This window comes from Thunnus maccoyii, chromosome 8 (assembly GCF_910596095.1).
Source record: "Thunnus maccoyii chromosome 8, fThuMac1.1, whole genome shotgun sequence".
Classification (NCBI taxonomy): Eukaryota; Metazoa; Chordata; class Actinopteri; order Scombriformes; family Scombridae; genus Thunnus; species Thunnus maccoyii.
The window spans coordinates 32,705,345-32,721,060 of record NC_056540.1 but is presented as its reverse complement, the minus strand read 5'-3'; the positions used below and the strand labels follow the sequence as shown (position 1 = coordinate 32,721,060).

Genomic DNA, 15,716 nt, shown 5'->3' with positions numbered 1-15,716 from the left:
TATGGACAATCAGACAGCAATAAAGTCTTCTGGAGAACACGGGAATCGATCCCTCTACCTCTCACATGCTACGTGAGCGCTCTACCATTTCAGCTAAATCCCCTGTGACTGTAGTCACATAAAGACAGAATATTGAATTGAACACGAATTGATGATGATGGGATGCAAACAGACGCTCTTTGAGCACAGGTCTTTACACAGAACCTGGAAGGTAGGGAGGGTTTCATTGGTAACTCTTGTAAGTGGAGACACCAAATAAAGATAGGTTTTTCCCCCTCCAGGAATCTGCAGGGGCAGAAGGAAGAGATGTGCAGCACGGAGTTAGATGTCTTCAGTTTTTTGTAGAGGAATTAGCTCAAATGGTAGAGCGCTCGCTTTGCATTTGAGGGTTAGCGGAATCGATGTCCACATTCTCCGCAAGACTTAACTATTTCTTCTACTGCTGTCGGGAAAGTCTAGTTGATGTCGAAAAACCAATTTCACTGCTCAACATGAGTAAGACGATTTTAATCAGAAAGGTCTGTAAGAATCATCGACAGGACCTAAACGACACAAGGTCCTGAGTAGAAGAGGGATAGAGAGCAGAAGAAGGAAAGAGGTCCCAGGAGACCCGACTGTCCAGCACAGAGAGGCCTTGCTGCTGGAGCTGTTAGGTGGGGCTGAAAACTTGGTGAAATAGTGACATTCACAGGGCCGGTTGGTGAAATGTTGTAGCTGGCCAGCTAACCGCTAACTCGATAGCCGGCTTGGTTACTGCTAGTCAGTCACAACAGTTCCCGGGGTTTCTATCTGCTGGTCTGTTTCCGCGCCTTGACATTTGTACACAATTTATTCAAAGAGTTAGCAGTATCATGGCCTCTTCTCATAGCTGAGTGTAAACCACGTCTCTGTTGTGGAGCAGCTTTTCTCTGACAGAGGAGGGTAAAAAAAGCGAACGGTGGAACACATCCAACATGCTAAGATGGCTTCATCCGATTTGGATTCTTTGTTCCCTCATAGGGATCATAGGGAGCTCTTTGGGTCTTTGACCGGACGAATTGAATTTACTGCCTTAAACGCTGCTTAAAGCATCGAGGCTTTAATGATGGAGCCGGTTAACTCGACGATATGTAAACACAGCAGATCAAAGTGAAGTTAACTCGACGAGGATGGGATTCGAACCCACGTGCGCAGAGCACAATGGATTAGCAGTCCATCGCCTTAACCACTCGGCCACCTCGTCACTTGATAGCATTTAAATATCCATACAGTCGTGGCATTGTATGGACAATCTGTGAAACAGTGAGGTCTGGTAACATGGCAGTTGTGAGAGTGCTCAGAGTCACATGACTCAAAGTGTGAATAGCTGAGTGGCCCCTTTGGAAGGATTCAATCTTTTCTAAGTGGATACACCAGATAAAGATAGATTTCTCCAGGAACACAAATCCTCCACAGGGGAGGAAGAAAGAGGAGTGCAGCACAGAGTTGGATGTCTTCATGTTCTTGTAGGGGAATTAGCTCAAATGGTAGAGCACTCGCTTCGCATGTGAGAGGTAGCGGGATCGATGCCCGCATTCTCCAAAAGACTTTAACTACTTCTCCAACTTCCGTTGGGAACTTCTAGGTAATATGGAAAACCAATTTCACAGCTGAACGTGGGTAAGATGATCGGAATCAGAAAGGCCTGAATTAAACATCAATAGGATCCAAACGACACAAAGTCCTGAGTAAAAGAAGAAGAGAGAGCGGGAGAAGGAAAGAGGTCCCAGAAGACCTGAATGTCCAGCACAGAGAGGCCTGGCTGCTGGGGCTGTTAGGTTCTGCCAAAACCTTAGCAACATAGTGACACTAACAGGGTTTGTTGGTGAACTGCTGTAACTGGCCAGCTAATCACTAAGTCGCTAGCTGGCTGGACCATCACTAGTCATTCGCAACAGCTCCCGAAGTTTCTATTTGCTGTTCTGTTTCTTCATCTTGACATTTATACAAAATTTATCCAAAGAGGTAGCAGTATCGTGGCCCCTCTTCTCATAGCTGAGTGTACACCACGTCTCTGTTGTAGAGCAGCCTTTCTCTGACAGAGGAGGGTAAAAAAACACTAAGATAGCTTCATCCATTTTGGACTCTCTGTTCCCTCATATGTATCTTTTTCAAGAAGGCTTGCAATTGGTCAGTGGTGTGAGGATTGATTTTGCATCTTTGACTAGATGAATTGAATTTACTGCTTTAAATGCTGCCGCATCGAGCCTTTAACGATGAAGGTGGTTAGCTCGACGACATGTAAACACAGCAGACCAGAGTGACGTTGACTCGACGAGGATGGGATTCGAACCCATGCGTGCAGAGCACAATGGATTAGCAGTCCATCGCCTTAACCACTCGGCCACCTCGTCTGTTGATAGTGTTTAAACATCCATACAGTCGTGGCATTGTATGGACAATCTGTGAAACAGTGAGGTCTGGTAACATGGCAGTTGTGAGAGTGGTCAGAGTCACATGACTCAAAGTGTGAATAGTTGCGTGGCCCCTTTGGAAGGATTCAATCTTAGCTGACAGTATAACAGCCCATTCACACATACAGATTTGAACACTGGAGACGCAGCAGGATGCCTTTCATGGTGACATGGAATCTCAAAAACTGCCACTGCTACTCAAAGGGAAGTTGAGAAAAGTTCAACTTTATGCCAAACTTAAGACAGGAGGGGGAGATTGAAAAAAAGAACGTGGGAAGAGAAAACACGCAAGCAGAGTGCTTGCAGTAGATGTAAGAGGACTCTCTTTATCTCAATTCTGAATTAATTGTACAGGTTGGGTTGTTTGTCAGTGCACACAAAAGTTCCAGGGAACATTACGTACACACAACAGGAAAGTCTCCTGGAGAATGCGGCCATCGATCCCGCTACTTAGCGAGCGCTCTACCATTTGAGTTATTTCCACTCTGATTGTAGTCACGTAAAGACAGAAGATTGAATTGATCATGACTTGACGAGGATGGGATTCAAACAGAGGCTCTATGAGCACAAGTCTTTACACAGACCTGGAAGGTCCTGAGGGCTTCATTGGTAACTTTTCTAAGTGGATACACCAAATAAAGATAGATTTCTCCAGGAACACAAATCCGCCACAGAGGAGGAAGAAAGAGGAGTGCAGCACAGAGTTGGATGTCTTCATGTTCTTGTAGGGGAATTAGCTCAAATGGTAGAGCGCTCGCTTCGCATGTGAGAGGTAGCGGGATCAAAGCCCGCATTCTCCAAAAGACTTTAACTACTTCTCGAACTTCCGTTGGGAACTTCTAGGTAATGTGGAAAACCAATTTCACAGCTGAACGTGGGTAAGATGATCAGAAAGGTCTGGATTAATCATTGATAGGTTCCAAACAACACAAAGTCCTGAGTAAAAGCGGGAGAAGGAAAGAGGTCTCAGGAGACCGGAATGTCCAGCACAGAGAGGCCTAGCTGCTGGGGCTGTTAGGTGGTGCCAAAAACTTGGCGACATAGTGACACTAACAGGGCTGGTTGTTAAAGTGTTGTAGCTGACCAGTTAATCACTAAGTCACTAGCTGGCTGGATCACCACTAGTCAGTCACAACAGCTGCTGGAGATTTTCTCTCTGCTGTACTATTTCCTCATCTTGACATTTATACACAATTTATCCAAAGAGGTAGCAGTATCGTGTCCTCTTCTCATAACCGAGTGCAAACCAGGTCTCTGTTGTGGAGCAGCTTTTCTCTGACAGAGGAGGGTAAAAAAAGCGAACAGTGAAACACATCTAACACGCTACGATAGGGATAGGGATCATAGGGAGCTCTTTCAAGAAGCCTTGCGATTGGTCAATGGTGTGTGGATTGATTTTGTGTCTTTGACCGAACAAATTGAATTTACTGCTTTAAATGCTGCTGCATCGAGGCTTTAATGATGCAGCCGGTTAGCTCGACGATATGTAAACACAGCAGATCAAAGTGAAGTTAACTCGACGAGGATGGGATTCGAACCCACGCGTGCAGAGCACAATGGATTAGCAGTCCATCGCCTTAACCACTCGGCCACCTCGTCTGTTGATAGGGTTAAAATATCCATACAGTCGTGGCATTGTATGGACAATCTCAGAAACACATTGAAGTCTGGTAACGTGGCAGTTGTGAGAGTGGTCAGAGTCACATGACTGAAGGTATAAATAGTTGCATAACTCCTTTGGAAGGATTGAATCTTAGCTGACAGTCTAACAGCCTATTCACACATACAGACTTGAACACTGGAGACACAACATAACTCATAACTGAGTGTAAACTACGTCTCTGTTGTGGAGCAGCTTTTCTCTGACAGAGGAGGTTAAAAAGCAAATGGTGCAACACATCCAACACACTATGATAGCATTTTGGACTGTCTGTTCCCTCATAGGGAACTCTTTCAAGAAGGGTAGCGATTGGTAAGTGGTGTGTGGATTGATTTTGCGTCCTTGACTGGATCCTTTGGGTGGTCAAATTGAATTTACTGCTTTAAATGCTGCTGCATCGAGGCTTTAATGATGGAACCAGTTAGCTCGGCGATATTCTAACACAGCAGATCAAAGTGAAATTAACTCGACGAGGATGGGATTCGAACCCATGCGTGCAGAGCACAATGGATTAGCAGTCCATCGCCTTAACCACTCGGCCACCTCGTCTGTTGTTGTTATGCAATTGTCCATAGAGTGATGGCATTGCATGGACAATCAGACAGCAACAAAGTCTTCTGGAGAACGCGGGGATCCTCACAGGGGAGGAAGAAAGAGAAGTGGAGCACGGAGTTAGATGTCTTCATATTTTTGTAGGGGAATTAGCTCAAATGGTAGAGCGCTCGCTTCGCATGTGAGAGGTAGCGGGATCGACGCCCGCATTCTCCAAAAGACTTTAACTATTTCTTCTACTTCCGTCGGGAAAGTCGAGTTAATGTGGAAAACCAATTTCACAGCTGAACGTGGGTAAGATGATCGGAATCAGAAAAGAAGAGAGAGCGGTAGAAGGAAAGAGGTCCCAGAAGACCTGAATGTCCAGCACAGAGAGGCCTGGCTGCTGGGGCTGTTAGGTTCTGCCAAAACCTTAGCAACATAGTGACACTAACAGGGTTTGTTGGTGAACTGCTGTAACTGGCAAGCTAATCGCTAAGTCGCTAGCTGGCTGGACCACCACTAGTCAGTCACAAGAGCTCCCGGAGTTTGTCTCTTTGTTTCTTCATCTTGACATTTACACACAATTTATTCAAAGAGGTAGCAGTATCGTGGCCTCTTCTCATAGCTGAGTGTAAAGCACGTCTCTGTTGTGGAGCAGCTTTTCTCTGACAGAGGAGGGTAAAGAAGAGAAATGTGCTACACATCTAACATGCTACAATAGCTTCATCCATTTTGGACTCCCGGTTCACAGGGAGCTCTTTCAAGAAGGTTTGCAATTGGTCAGTGGATTGATTTTTCATCTTTCACCAGACAAATTGAATTTACTGCTTTACATACTGCTGCATGGAGGCTTTAATGAGGGAACCTGTTAGCTCGACGATATGTAAACACAGCAGACCGGAGTGAAGTTGACTCGACGAGGATGGGATTCGAACCCATGCGTGCAGAGCACCATGGATTAGCAGTCCATCGCCTTAACCACTCGGCCACCTCGTCTGTTGATGGTATCTAATTGTCCATACAGTCATGGCATTGTATTGACAATCTGTGAGGTCTGGCAACATGGCAGTTGTGAGAGTGGTCAGAGTCACCACTATATTTAACTATTTCTTCCAATTTCACAGCTGAACATGGGTAAGATGATCGGAATCAGAAAGGCCTGAATTAATCATCAATAGGATCCAAACGACACAAAGTCCTGAGTAAAAGAAGAAGAGAGAGCGGGAGAAGGAAAGAGATCCCAGAAGACCTGAATGTCCAGCACAGAGAGGCCTGGCTGCTGGGGCTGTTAGGTTCTGCCAAAACCTTAGCAACATAGTGACACTAACAGGGTTTGTTGGTGAACTGCTGTAACTGGCCAGCTAAGTCGCTAGCTGGCTGGACCACCACTAGTCAGTCACGACAGCTCCCGGAGTTTGTCTCTATTTTCTCTCTGCTGTTCTGTTTCTTCATCTTGACATTTATACACAATTTATTCAAAGAGGTAGCAGTATCGTGGCCTCCTCTCATAACCGAGTGTAAACCACGTCTCTGTTGTGGAGCAGCTTTTCTCTGACAGAGGAGGGTAAAAAAGCGAACAGTGAAACACATCCAACGACAGCCTCATCCATTTTGGACCCTCTGTTCTCTCACAGGTATCATAGGGAGCGCTTTCAAGAAGCCTTGTGATTGGTCAGTGGATTGATTTTCCATCTTTGACCGGATGCATACTGCTTTAAACACTGCTGTATCGAGCCTTTAACGATGAAGGCGGTTAGCTCGACAACATGTAAACACAGCAGACCGGAGTGAAGTTGACTCGACGAGGATGGGATTCGAACCCACGCGTGCAGAGCACAATGGATTAGCAGTCCATCGCCTTAACCACTCGGCCACCTCGTCTGTTGATAGGGTTTAAATATCCATACAGTCGTGGCATTGTATGGACAATCTGAGAAACACATTGAAGTCTGGTAACGTGGCAGTTGTGAGAGTGGTCAGAGTCACATGACTGAAGGTATAAATAGTTGCATAACTCCTTTGGAAGGAATCTTAGCTGACAGTCTAACAGCCTATTCACACATACAGACTTGAACACTGGAGACACAACATAACTCATAACTGAGTGTAAACTACGTCTCTGTTGTGGAGCAGCTTTTCTCTGACAGAGGAGGTTAAAAAGCAAATGGTGCAAAACATCCAACACACTATGATAGCATTTTGGACTCTCTGTTCCCTCATAGGGAACTCTTTCAAGAAGGGTAGCGATTGGTAAGTGGTGTGTGGATTGATTTTGCGTCCTTGACTGGATCCTTTGGGTGGTTGAATTGAATTTACTGCTTTAAATGCTGCTGCATCGAGGCTTTAATGATGGAACCCGTTAGCTCGGCTATATTCTAACACAGCAGATCAAAGTGAAATTAACTCGACGAGGATGGGATTCGAACCCATGCGTGCAGAGCACAATGGATTAGCAGTCCATCGCCTTAACCACTCGGCCACCTCGTCTGTTGATAGGGTTTAAATATCCATACAGTCGTGGCATTGTATTGACAATCTGTGGGGTCTGGTAACATGGCAGTTGTGAGAGTGGTCAGAGTCACATGGCTCAAAGTGTGAATAGTTGAGTTGCCCCTTTGTAGGATTGAATCTTAGCTGACAGTTTAACAGCCCATTCACACATACAGACTTGAACACTGGAGACACAATAGGACGCCTTTCATTGTGACGTGGAATCTCAAAAACTAAAACTGCTACTCAAACGGAAGTTGAGAAAAGTTCAACTTCGATTGATCCCGCTACTTATGGCATGCTAAGCGAGCACTCTACCATTTGAGCTATTCCCTCTCTGACTGTAGTCACATAAAGACAGAAGATTGAATTGAACATGACTTGACGAGGATGGGATTCAAACAGACGCTCTATGAGCACATGTCTTTACACAGACCTGGAAGGTCCTGAGGGCTTCATTGGTAACTTTTCTAAGTGGATACACCAAATAAAGATAGATTTCTCCAGGAACACAAATCCCTCACAGGGGAGGAAGAAAGAGAAGTGCAGCACGGAGTTAGATGTCTTCATATTTTTGTAGGGGAATTAGCTCAAATGGTAGAGCGCTCGCTTCGCATGTGAGCGGTAGCGGGATCGACGCCCGCATTCTCCAAAAGACTGAACTTAACTCTGATTCTTTCTTCCCCTGAACATCAACCCTGTTGAGATGGAATTGGTCACTATGTGAATTTGCATGTCAGTGTTTACTGAAGTTGAATAATGAAAACTCAGCAAAATCAAAATTATTTCAGTCTGAAATTCTGTTGTTACAAAGACATATGACCTGGCTCTTATCCAGAGAAAGATCCAGGCCGTGTTCAGACAATCTTTGCACTAAGACTGGAAGAAGGGGGAATCTGGTAGCCTCGTTCCTTTTAAAAAAAGGAAAGCTGTCTGATTGACATGCTGTAGCTTGATTATTGAACACGCAGAGATAGAAATTGAAAAGGAGACATTGTGTTTTTAATAATAATAATAATAAGGATAAACTTTATTTATATAGCTTCAAAACACAGGTACAAAGTGCTTCACCAAAATAAAATAAAAATTAAAATAAAAGAAAGATTACAAATGCATATAAGAATAAACAAATATGTGTATACTGTATATACACATACGTACATGCACATATACATATACAACAACCAACAACAACTGCTGGTTGTAATAACTCAATGAAGCATCTCCAAGTTAGAGCTGCAACGATAAATTGATTGACAGAAAATTAAATTGGCAACTTTTGTGGTAATCACATAATGGTTTTAGTCATTTTTTTAGGCAAAAATACCCCAAAGTGTCTGTTTTCAGGCTCTCAGATGTGATGGTATAATGCTTTTCTTTGTCATACTGATGGTAAACTGAATATCTTTGGGTTTTGGACTATTTCTCAGACAAAACAAGACATTTTAAGATATTTTCAGGTAGATGAATACGGTATGGATTAGTGACTTTCCTGCTGGCTAATGACAGATACATGAAGATAAATTGTGAGAAAAGTGGGTTTGATCTGAGTTCAGTTTGAAAAGTGGATCCAGAGTTCACTCCAGTGATGAAGCCAGATCCTTCAATAAAAGAGGAGGTGTGTTCACAGCTTGCAATTAACCACCCAGTACCTCCTCCACAATGACAGACCGAAGGAACAGCAGTCTGGAACATAAAGTACCCATGTGTCAGGTCTGAATGCCGACAGGTCGAAGGTCAGTACTACAATGTGGGCGAGCAATTACCGATGAATGAAGTCTCGGCATGTGTGTCCTTCAGGTCAGAAACGCACAGTGGGACTTAATGTTTCAACACTGACGAGCAGGGTTTTCAGCTGACCTGAGAAAAAAGCTTCAAATGCAGAGAGGAAGAACCTCCACATGTTGTTTTCACCTCTGTTATTATCCGTCTGAACCGGCAGTTAGGAAACATTTCAGCTTTCATCAAAAGTGCATCAGCGTATTCGGCTGATAGAGTCCTGCTAACTGGGTCCTGCTGCTGAGTCCTGACCTCTTCATGCCAATGAACACTCAACTCCTGATGATTCATCCTTCAGTTTCTCACTAGCACAGAGGCTCCATGACTGTAACAATAATCATAAACTGTGTCTGAAATCACCACCTTGGTCACTCTCTCACTGATCCCCAAAACAGCAGCCTTTTTGGGTGTGGGTAAGGAAACTTTAACAGGTGATGTATTTTTACAGTGTGTGCATTTTGAATTTCCAGTAAATAAAACACAAAAATGAAGTACTGCAAAAAAGATTTTAGACTTTGCGGAGAGGATAGATTCAGAATGTTTGAAATATATCTTAAAACAGCAGTCAGGTGTCCATATGAACAGTGAAAGATTCATTCCTTCTGTTCATACCGCATATTAAAAGATCCTTCAAAGGTGCTTTCAGTGTAAGTGATGGGGGATAAAATCCACAGTGTGTCCACACAGTCATTTAAAAGAAGATGTGAAGCTTATATGAGGTTTCATCAGTCTGAGTTAGTCATATCAAGTGGATATCTGACACATTTACATCTTTTTAGCATCAAATTCCCTCTTTGTGTTTGTTTCCCTGTTGAGCTGCAGTGGAAGTATAGTAACAAAAAGAGGAACTTTGGCATGGAAGTGGACAATTATATATATTTATTATATATTATATATTATAGTTATATATTTATGTCCGTCAGGTTGGGTCAGCTGGGTCTTTAGCTTTTTCTTAAAGATGAAGAGGTACTCTGTGGATCAGATGGAGTTTGGTAACTCGTTCCACCACCGGGGAACTACAGAAGAGTCTGGCTACCGACTGGTACCAGACACCTTTCATTGGCAGAGTGTAGTGAGCGGGAGGGAGCGTACACCTGTATGATGGAGTTCAGGTAGGCAGGAGCTGTTTTAGTTGCTGTTTTGTAAGCGAGTGTCAGGGTTTTGAATTTGATGCAGGCAGCAACTGGGAGCCAGTGGAGGGATATGAACAGCGGGGCGACATGTGCTGTTTTGGGCTAGTTGAAGACCAGATACCCCACCGCATTCTGGATCATCTGCAGAGGTTTGAACATGCATGTAGGGAGACCTGCCAATAATGAGAAGCAGTAGTCAGTGTGTGATATTATGAGAGTTTGTGTCCTTTTTAATATTTTTGGATGATGGAAACATACACTTGCACAACAAGATGAGGTGTAGTGGTAGAGACTACAGTACCCATAATGCAATGTAACTGACTTCTGGGTAACTCAGTAAATTGTTGTCGTCCCGTCTCCTTCATTACACATGGTGTCAGAGAGTGAAACAGAACTCAAGATCTCTGTGTTTTTCTCTGCTATAAACTAATCTGATGTTTTTCTCAGCGAGCAGACACTTGGGGAGCAGATTAGTAGTGAAAATAAGTGCAGAAAACCACAACCGACGATGCATGCTCTCAAAGGCAGAGAATCAGCTCGAGTCTGTGAGGTGCTAGGCAACGAGGCCTGGACAGATACTCACACCAGGGAGAGAAGAGGAGAAACGACGGAGCGGCATGAACGTTTTCCTGAACATAAAACGATGGGGGGGGGGCATAATGACAGTGGCAGTTGTACAAATATCATACCCAGATCCATTTGACTTCTTAAATCTGTCAGAATGGAGATGGATCAGATGATTTGAGAGATTAAAGGGAAATACCCAAAGAATATCAGGTGAATTTAATCCTTCATGCGATGGGAGATGCAGCAGATGATATTTTGGGAGTTTTGCCAATGACTGAAAATAAAAAAAAAAATATGATGCAGAGACTGAATTGTGGTTGGGATAAAAGACAGGAAGTTGTCCAAACAGCAACAAATGGACTCAGAATTAACCCTTGTAAAGACAATACAAACAGTGAGATAAAGTGAGACTGTTAAGGGACAACAGACAACACTGCACAGCAATGTAGAGGGAAGAGACCTGAAAACAAATGTTGATGCCAGTAAGACAAACATGAAAAAGTGAACCAGCAGTCACTAGTTTCAAGGGTTCCAGAGAAACTTGATTTATAAGTGAAAAGTGATGTAACCTCAGGTCATATAGGTCAAAACAAAAAACCCAGAAAACAAAAGGACTTGTTAAAGTGATTTAATACTGTTCCTAAGTGTTAAAGAAACCCTATACCCTTATTTTGAAAAGTCTGTTGCTGAGCTAAAAAGAGACTACAGTACCCATAATGCATTGTAAGTGACTTCCGGGTAACTCTGTAAATTATAGTTGTTCATCTAGCTCCATGACTCCCGTCTCCTTCATCATACAGCGATGATTTACATTTAATTGGACCAAAATTTTAGAAATTGGTTTAAAATATGTGCAAAAATTTAGTGGAAACGTAAGAGTGTGATAACAGTAATTATCACATCAAATACAAAGTGTTATTTGTGATTTTTAGAGAAAATATTGTCAGCATTGTGAACACAACTTACTTTGTTTCACTGTGGGAACTGTTGTGAGTCACTAAACACTGCATTGATTTTAAACTCAAGGCCGGTCCACAAAAAAAGTGTTTTTCACTCGTCCGTCTCACAGATCAGAAACAAAGTATTAATCCACACTGACTCCAAAACATGTGAGTGAGATGCATGAGCACCTGTTTTTTTTCCCTCAGGCACGTTTAGTGATGTTGAATCACCACAGACAGCTGTTTAAGGACGTTTTCAACCCTACAGTTGCTTTGCTCTGGTTCTTCAGAAAGAAATCCAAGCGAACCAAAATCATAAAAGCCACGTTCTCTCCTCTCATTGGTCAGGTGTTTCTGGGGCAGGAGTGAGAAAGTAGACACAGGAAGAAGGTCCTGAAGAGGCTCCTGTCTGCCCAAATATCAAGAAGACAACGTACCTGGTTGTCAGTCCAGGTCAGACCTCGATTCATTCTCCGTCGATCTTCTAGCAACTGCTGATGTCACCCGTCCACATCCCAGCATGCAAAACACACCTCACCTGGCTACCGAATTCGTTTGTGACCAGACTGAGACCACTTCCTCTAGAGGGTCTCTGTGTGGTTGATTTGGTCCGAGTATGATTGTCTGCCCATTGGATCATACCAATGAGGAAAACCAACCTAAGAGTCCAAATCAACTGGACTCTTAGTTACATGAGAACACACATCATTCATTTACAACAATCATAACACAACAAAACTGGACCAAACTCCACTTTGTTGCATGTCAGACTCCTCTCATTCTCCCCACAGTTCCTGTCTACATCTTCACTGCGATCCAATAAAGGCTCTTTTTATAACCTATAATCTTCCCTCATGATTAGTTTAGACTTTTAGTGTCAAAATGAATCCAAGTGATTGTGCAAACAGGAACTGATAGCAGCTAATTCATGACATTTAGTGGTGCAGATAAACCAAAATATAAACACTACTGGGTACAAAAAGAAATTAAAACAGGGCTCAGTTGTATCAACAGCCAATTCACTGACTTAATGACATCATCACACTAATATAATACATTCCTTGCGTATTCTGCAAATAATATATGACATGCCTAAATAAGATAGTGACGATGCCATTAAATGTCTTTACTGAAAGGTAATTAAGTCCTCATATATATATATATATATATATATATATATATATATATATATATATATGTATATATATATATATATATATATATGTGTGTATATATATATATATATATGTATATATATATATATATATATATATATACATATACACACACACATATATATATGACTGGACTCAGTAATGAAAATATTAGCACTGTGTGCAGATTCTAACTTTTAATCTTACAAAAAATGTTTCACCAAACAGCAGACAGATGCCTGTGATAAGCTCAACGGTTCACCTGTGAATAGGGAGCGCTTGATTTGATCTGCTGTGTTGCACCCGATCGAGTTTAATTAACCGTGAAAGGTCAAATCCTGATAGCTGTTGTTATACAGTTAAACGTGCAGCTCTGCTCTTATTGTGAAGGTCCGACAGATAGTTGATGAGCGTCAGGACGGCGAGTTCAACATCGACGCAGATCAGCAGCAAAAGCTTTAAATCCATCTCACGCAAACAGAATGACTGATGATTATTGATATTAAATAAAACATTTACAGAACTGTTGTGGGTCAGCAGAGCAGTTCAGTACTGTACTGGTGTGTGTGTGTGTTTGTGTGTGATGTCACTGGTGTATCGAAGCTGAAACCGGTCAACTGTCACAAACACAAACACACACAATCCAAACATGAAACATCTTGACCCACCTTATCAGCATTTTGTATGTATATTTAACACACACACACACACACACACACACATATGTACACACACAGGAAGTGTCGCAGTGTGTCTTTGATGTGTTGGAGAGCGAGTACTTCACTGCCCGCCTAGAAAAACGGAACGAATCAGAGGATTAGGGAGGCCTGGGAGACACTGCAGGGTGTGTGTGTGTGTAGTCTGTGGGGGTCACGCTATGTTTAGCACCCTGATTGCTGATCCACTTCCTCTTCATCAAAGAGACGAAGAGGAGGAGGAGGAGGAGTGACGCCGCCGGAGCGTAGAGACATACGGGAAATTTGAGGGGGGGTTTGAGATGTGACAGTGTGATGGTGGGGGGTCACATTTTGGCAATTAGATAAGAGGAGGGTGGGTCACTTCCTGTTGACACTATGGGGTCGATAAAGATCACGTGAGGATCTGAAAACGTGGCAGCAGCATTTATTTAATTCAGATCAATATTATAAGGATCTTGTGAATCAACAGCAGAGGATTTGTCGTTCTCACCCTGATTTAGAGGATAATTGTTACTGTATTAACGAGGTAACTGAACCATATGTGGTACTTTTGGATCTTTTCAGTGTGTCGAGGCTTAAATTTAGAACAGCTGATCAGATGATGTGAGATCCTCAGAATCTATTTAAATGGAAAGAGGAGAGATAAGTGAATGTATTTATTATTTTTGTAAAAAAATGCACAACTTATATAATTAACATCTACCATAATTAAATCTGCATGTCACAACTTTCAGTCAGTAATTTAGCAGAGGAGCAGCAGTCTTTGCTGTTGCTATGATATGGAGTCAGGAGCATTATAGTTGTGTTTTATTCATCTGTCATGTAAGAATTAATTTAGGTTGTTTCGGGCCGCTGGCGGTTATGACCTGTTGTGTTGCTTTTATTTTGAAGGACAGTCTTGAAAAAGATGTTTTATAAGTTAATTGTGGGGCAAGAAAGTATATAATGAAAAAATACAGTTCATGATCAATTAAGTTTGTGGTTAAAAGAACGTTCATAATTAAGTTCACATGAAATTGTGATAGTGGGGTTTAAGTGATTAAGTCCAACATCTAAATTAGGCGCCAAAACTGGTAATTCTCCTCCTACTGGTCAGCCACAGAAAACCAGCGAAGAAGAAATAACCGCGGCGGCTTCGTGACATTTAGTTTATTGCAGCAGATTCCAACAGTTAGATTAGCTACACGATGAACAATAAATGACAATAAAGAGAACAACACATGCATGAAGTCGTCCGCCATTGTTGTTATTGTCGTAGTGTTTCTTCTTCTTCTTCTTCTTCTTCTTCCAATAAAATGCCTCACTACTGCCACCATCTGTTATGTCAGTGATATGACAGCATTTCTCCTCGTACACACTACAACACCAAGCCGGCGTTTTCACATTTAACCACTCTGGAGGCTGTTCAACGGAGAGAAAAAGATGTGTTTATGAATGTAGCCGGCTTAGTGTGGACGTGGTCTCAGTGTGCGTCACAAAGCTGGAGAGAGCAGCAGGTGAGCCACCTGTCAATCACAGCTGTCAATCAACATCCACACAGCAGACATCAAAGCTGCTATAAGTCTCCAAATCTTAACAGAGCAATAATGTCCAAAATGACCACCAGCTCACTTATTGGAGGTCCTGAATTTAGAGATTGAGACCAGAATGACTCGTTGAAAACAATGATTCGCTTAGCATTTTTTACTGTACCATTAAACAGGATAAATCAGGTTGCTCAGTAGTATGCATGGGGACAATGTTACTAAATAATATAAAGTGAATATATGTTTGTATAGGAACATATTTATATCTAATCATAGTTTGTTAGGGCTCCTCTCAGTTGGGGCCTTCCTTGGTAACAGTAAAGTCCGCCTCTGACTGCCAGCCTTTGCAAACTTCTTCCAGTCATATTTAGCGAGACGTTCACCATCCGTGAATCATGTCACCGTCCAGATGAGCGTGTAATCCTTCAGCCGAGGCCGAACATCAGCGTCATGCAGGAGAAGTTTCACACGAGAGCGGCGGAGCTCTTCAAAACGAGCCCAAACATACAGAAAAAGAGGCTTCAAAAAAAGGCAGATGGCTCTGATTGGAAATCTAGTTTGAAATGAAAAGACATCTTACTGTGCAGTGATGCAGACAGTCTCTATCTCTGCCTCTCTTTTATAATCCCTGCGTGCCGCTTACAACTCGCTGTCAATTTATTAATAAAGTTTGAGTTTCAACTTTCTTGTCGTGTCTTAGAGGCTGTGTGTAATGAAGAGTCTGTGCTTTTCTTACCATCATACAACACAAGAAAATGTATAAATGTGCAATATACAAACTAGATGTACAATAAAAACTAAA

At 42.4% G+C, this 15,716-nt stretch overlaps 7 non-coding genes across 7 annotated transcripts; all 7 read right to left on the bottom strand.

Moving 5' to 3' along the window:
• Nucleotides 1-1,140: 1,140 nt before the first annotated feature.
• trnas-gcu lies at nucleotides 1,141-1,222 on the bottom strand. Its single transcript has one exon. It is a non-coding gene; the product is annotated as a tRNA-Ser (tRNA).
• Nucleotides 1,223-2,290: 1,068 nt separating this feature from the next.
• trnas-gcu lies at nucleotides 2,291-2,372 on the bottom strand. Its single transcript has one exon. It is a non-coding gene; the product is annotated as a tRNA-Ser (tRNA).
• A 1,577-nt stretch (nucleotides 2,373-3,949) lies between these two features.
• Nucleotides 3,950-4,031, bottom strand: trnas-gcu. The gene has a single exon. It is a non-coding gene; the product is annotated as a tRNA-Ser (tRNA).
• Nucleotides 4,032-4,559: 528 nt separating this feature from the next.
• On the bottom strand, nucleotides 4,560-4,641 carry trnas-gcu. Its single transcript has one exon. It is a non-coding gene; the product is annotated as a tRNA-Ser (tRNA).
• An 899-nt stretch (nucleotides 4,642-5,540) lies between these two features.
• trnas-gcu lies at nucleotides 5,541-5,622 on the bottom strand. The gene has a single exon. It is a non-coding gene; the product is annotated as a tRNA-Ser (tRNA).
• An 803-nt stretch (nucleotides 5,623-6,425) lies between these two features.
• On the bottom strand, nucleotides 6,426-6,507 carry trnas-gcu. Its single transcript has one exon. It is a non-coding gene; the product is annotated as a tRNA-Ser (tRNA).
• Nucleotides 6,508-7,031: 524 nt separating this feature from the next.
• On the bottom strand, nucleotides 7,032-7,113 carry trnas-gcu. Its single transcript has one exon. It is a non-coding gene; the product is annotated as a tRNA-Ser (tRNA).
• Between the last annotated feature and the right edge of the window lie 8,603 nt (nucleotides 7,114-15,716).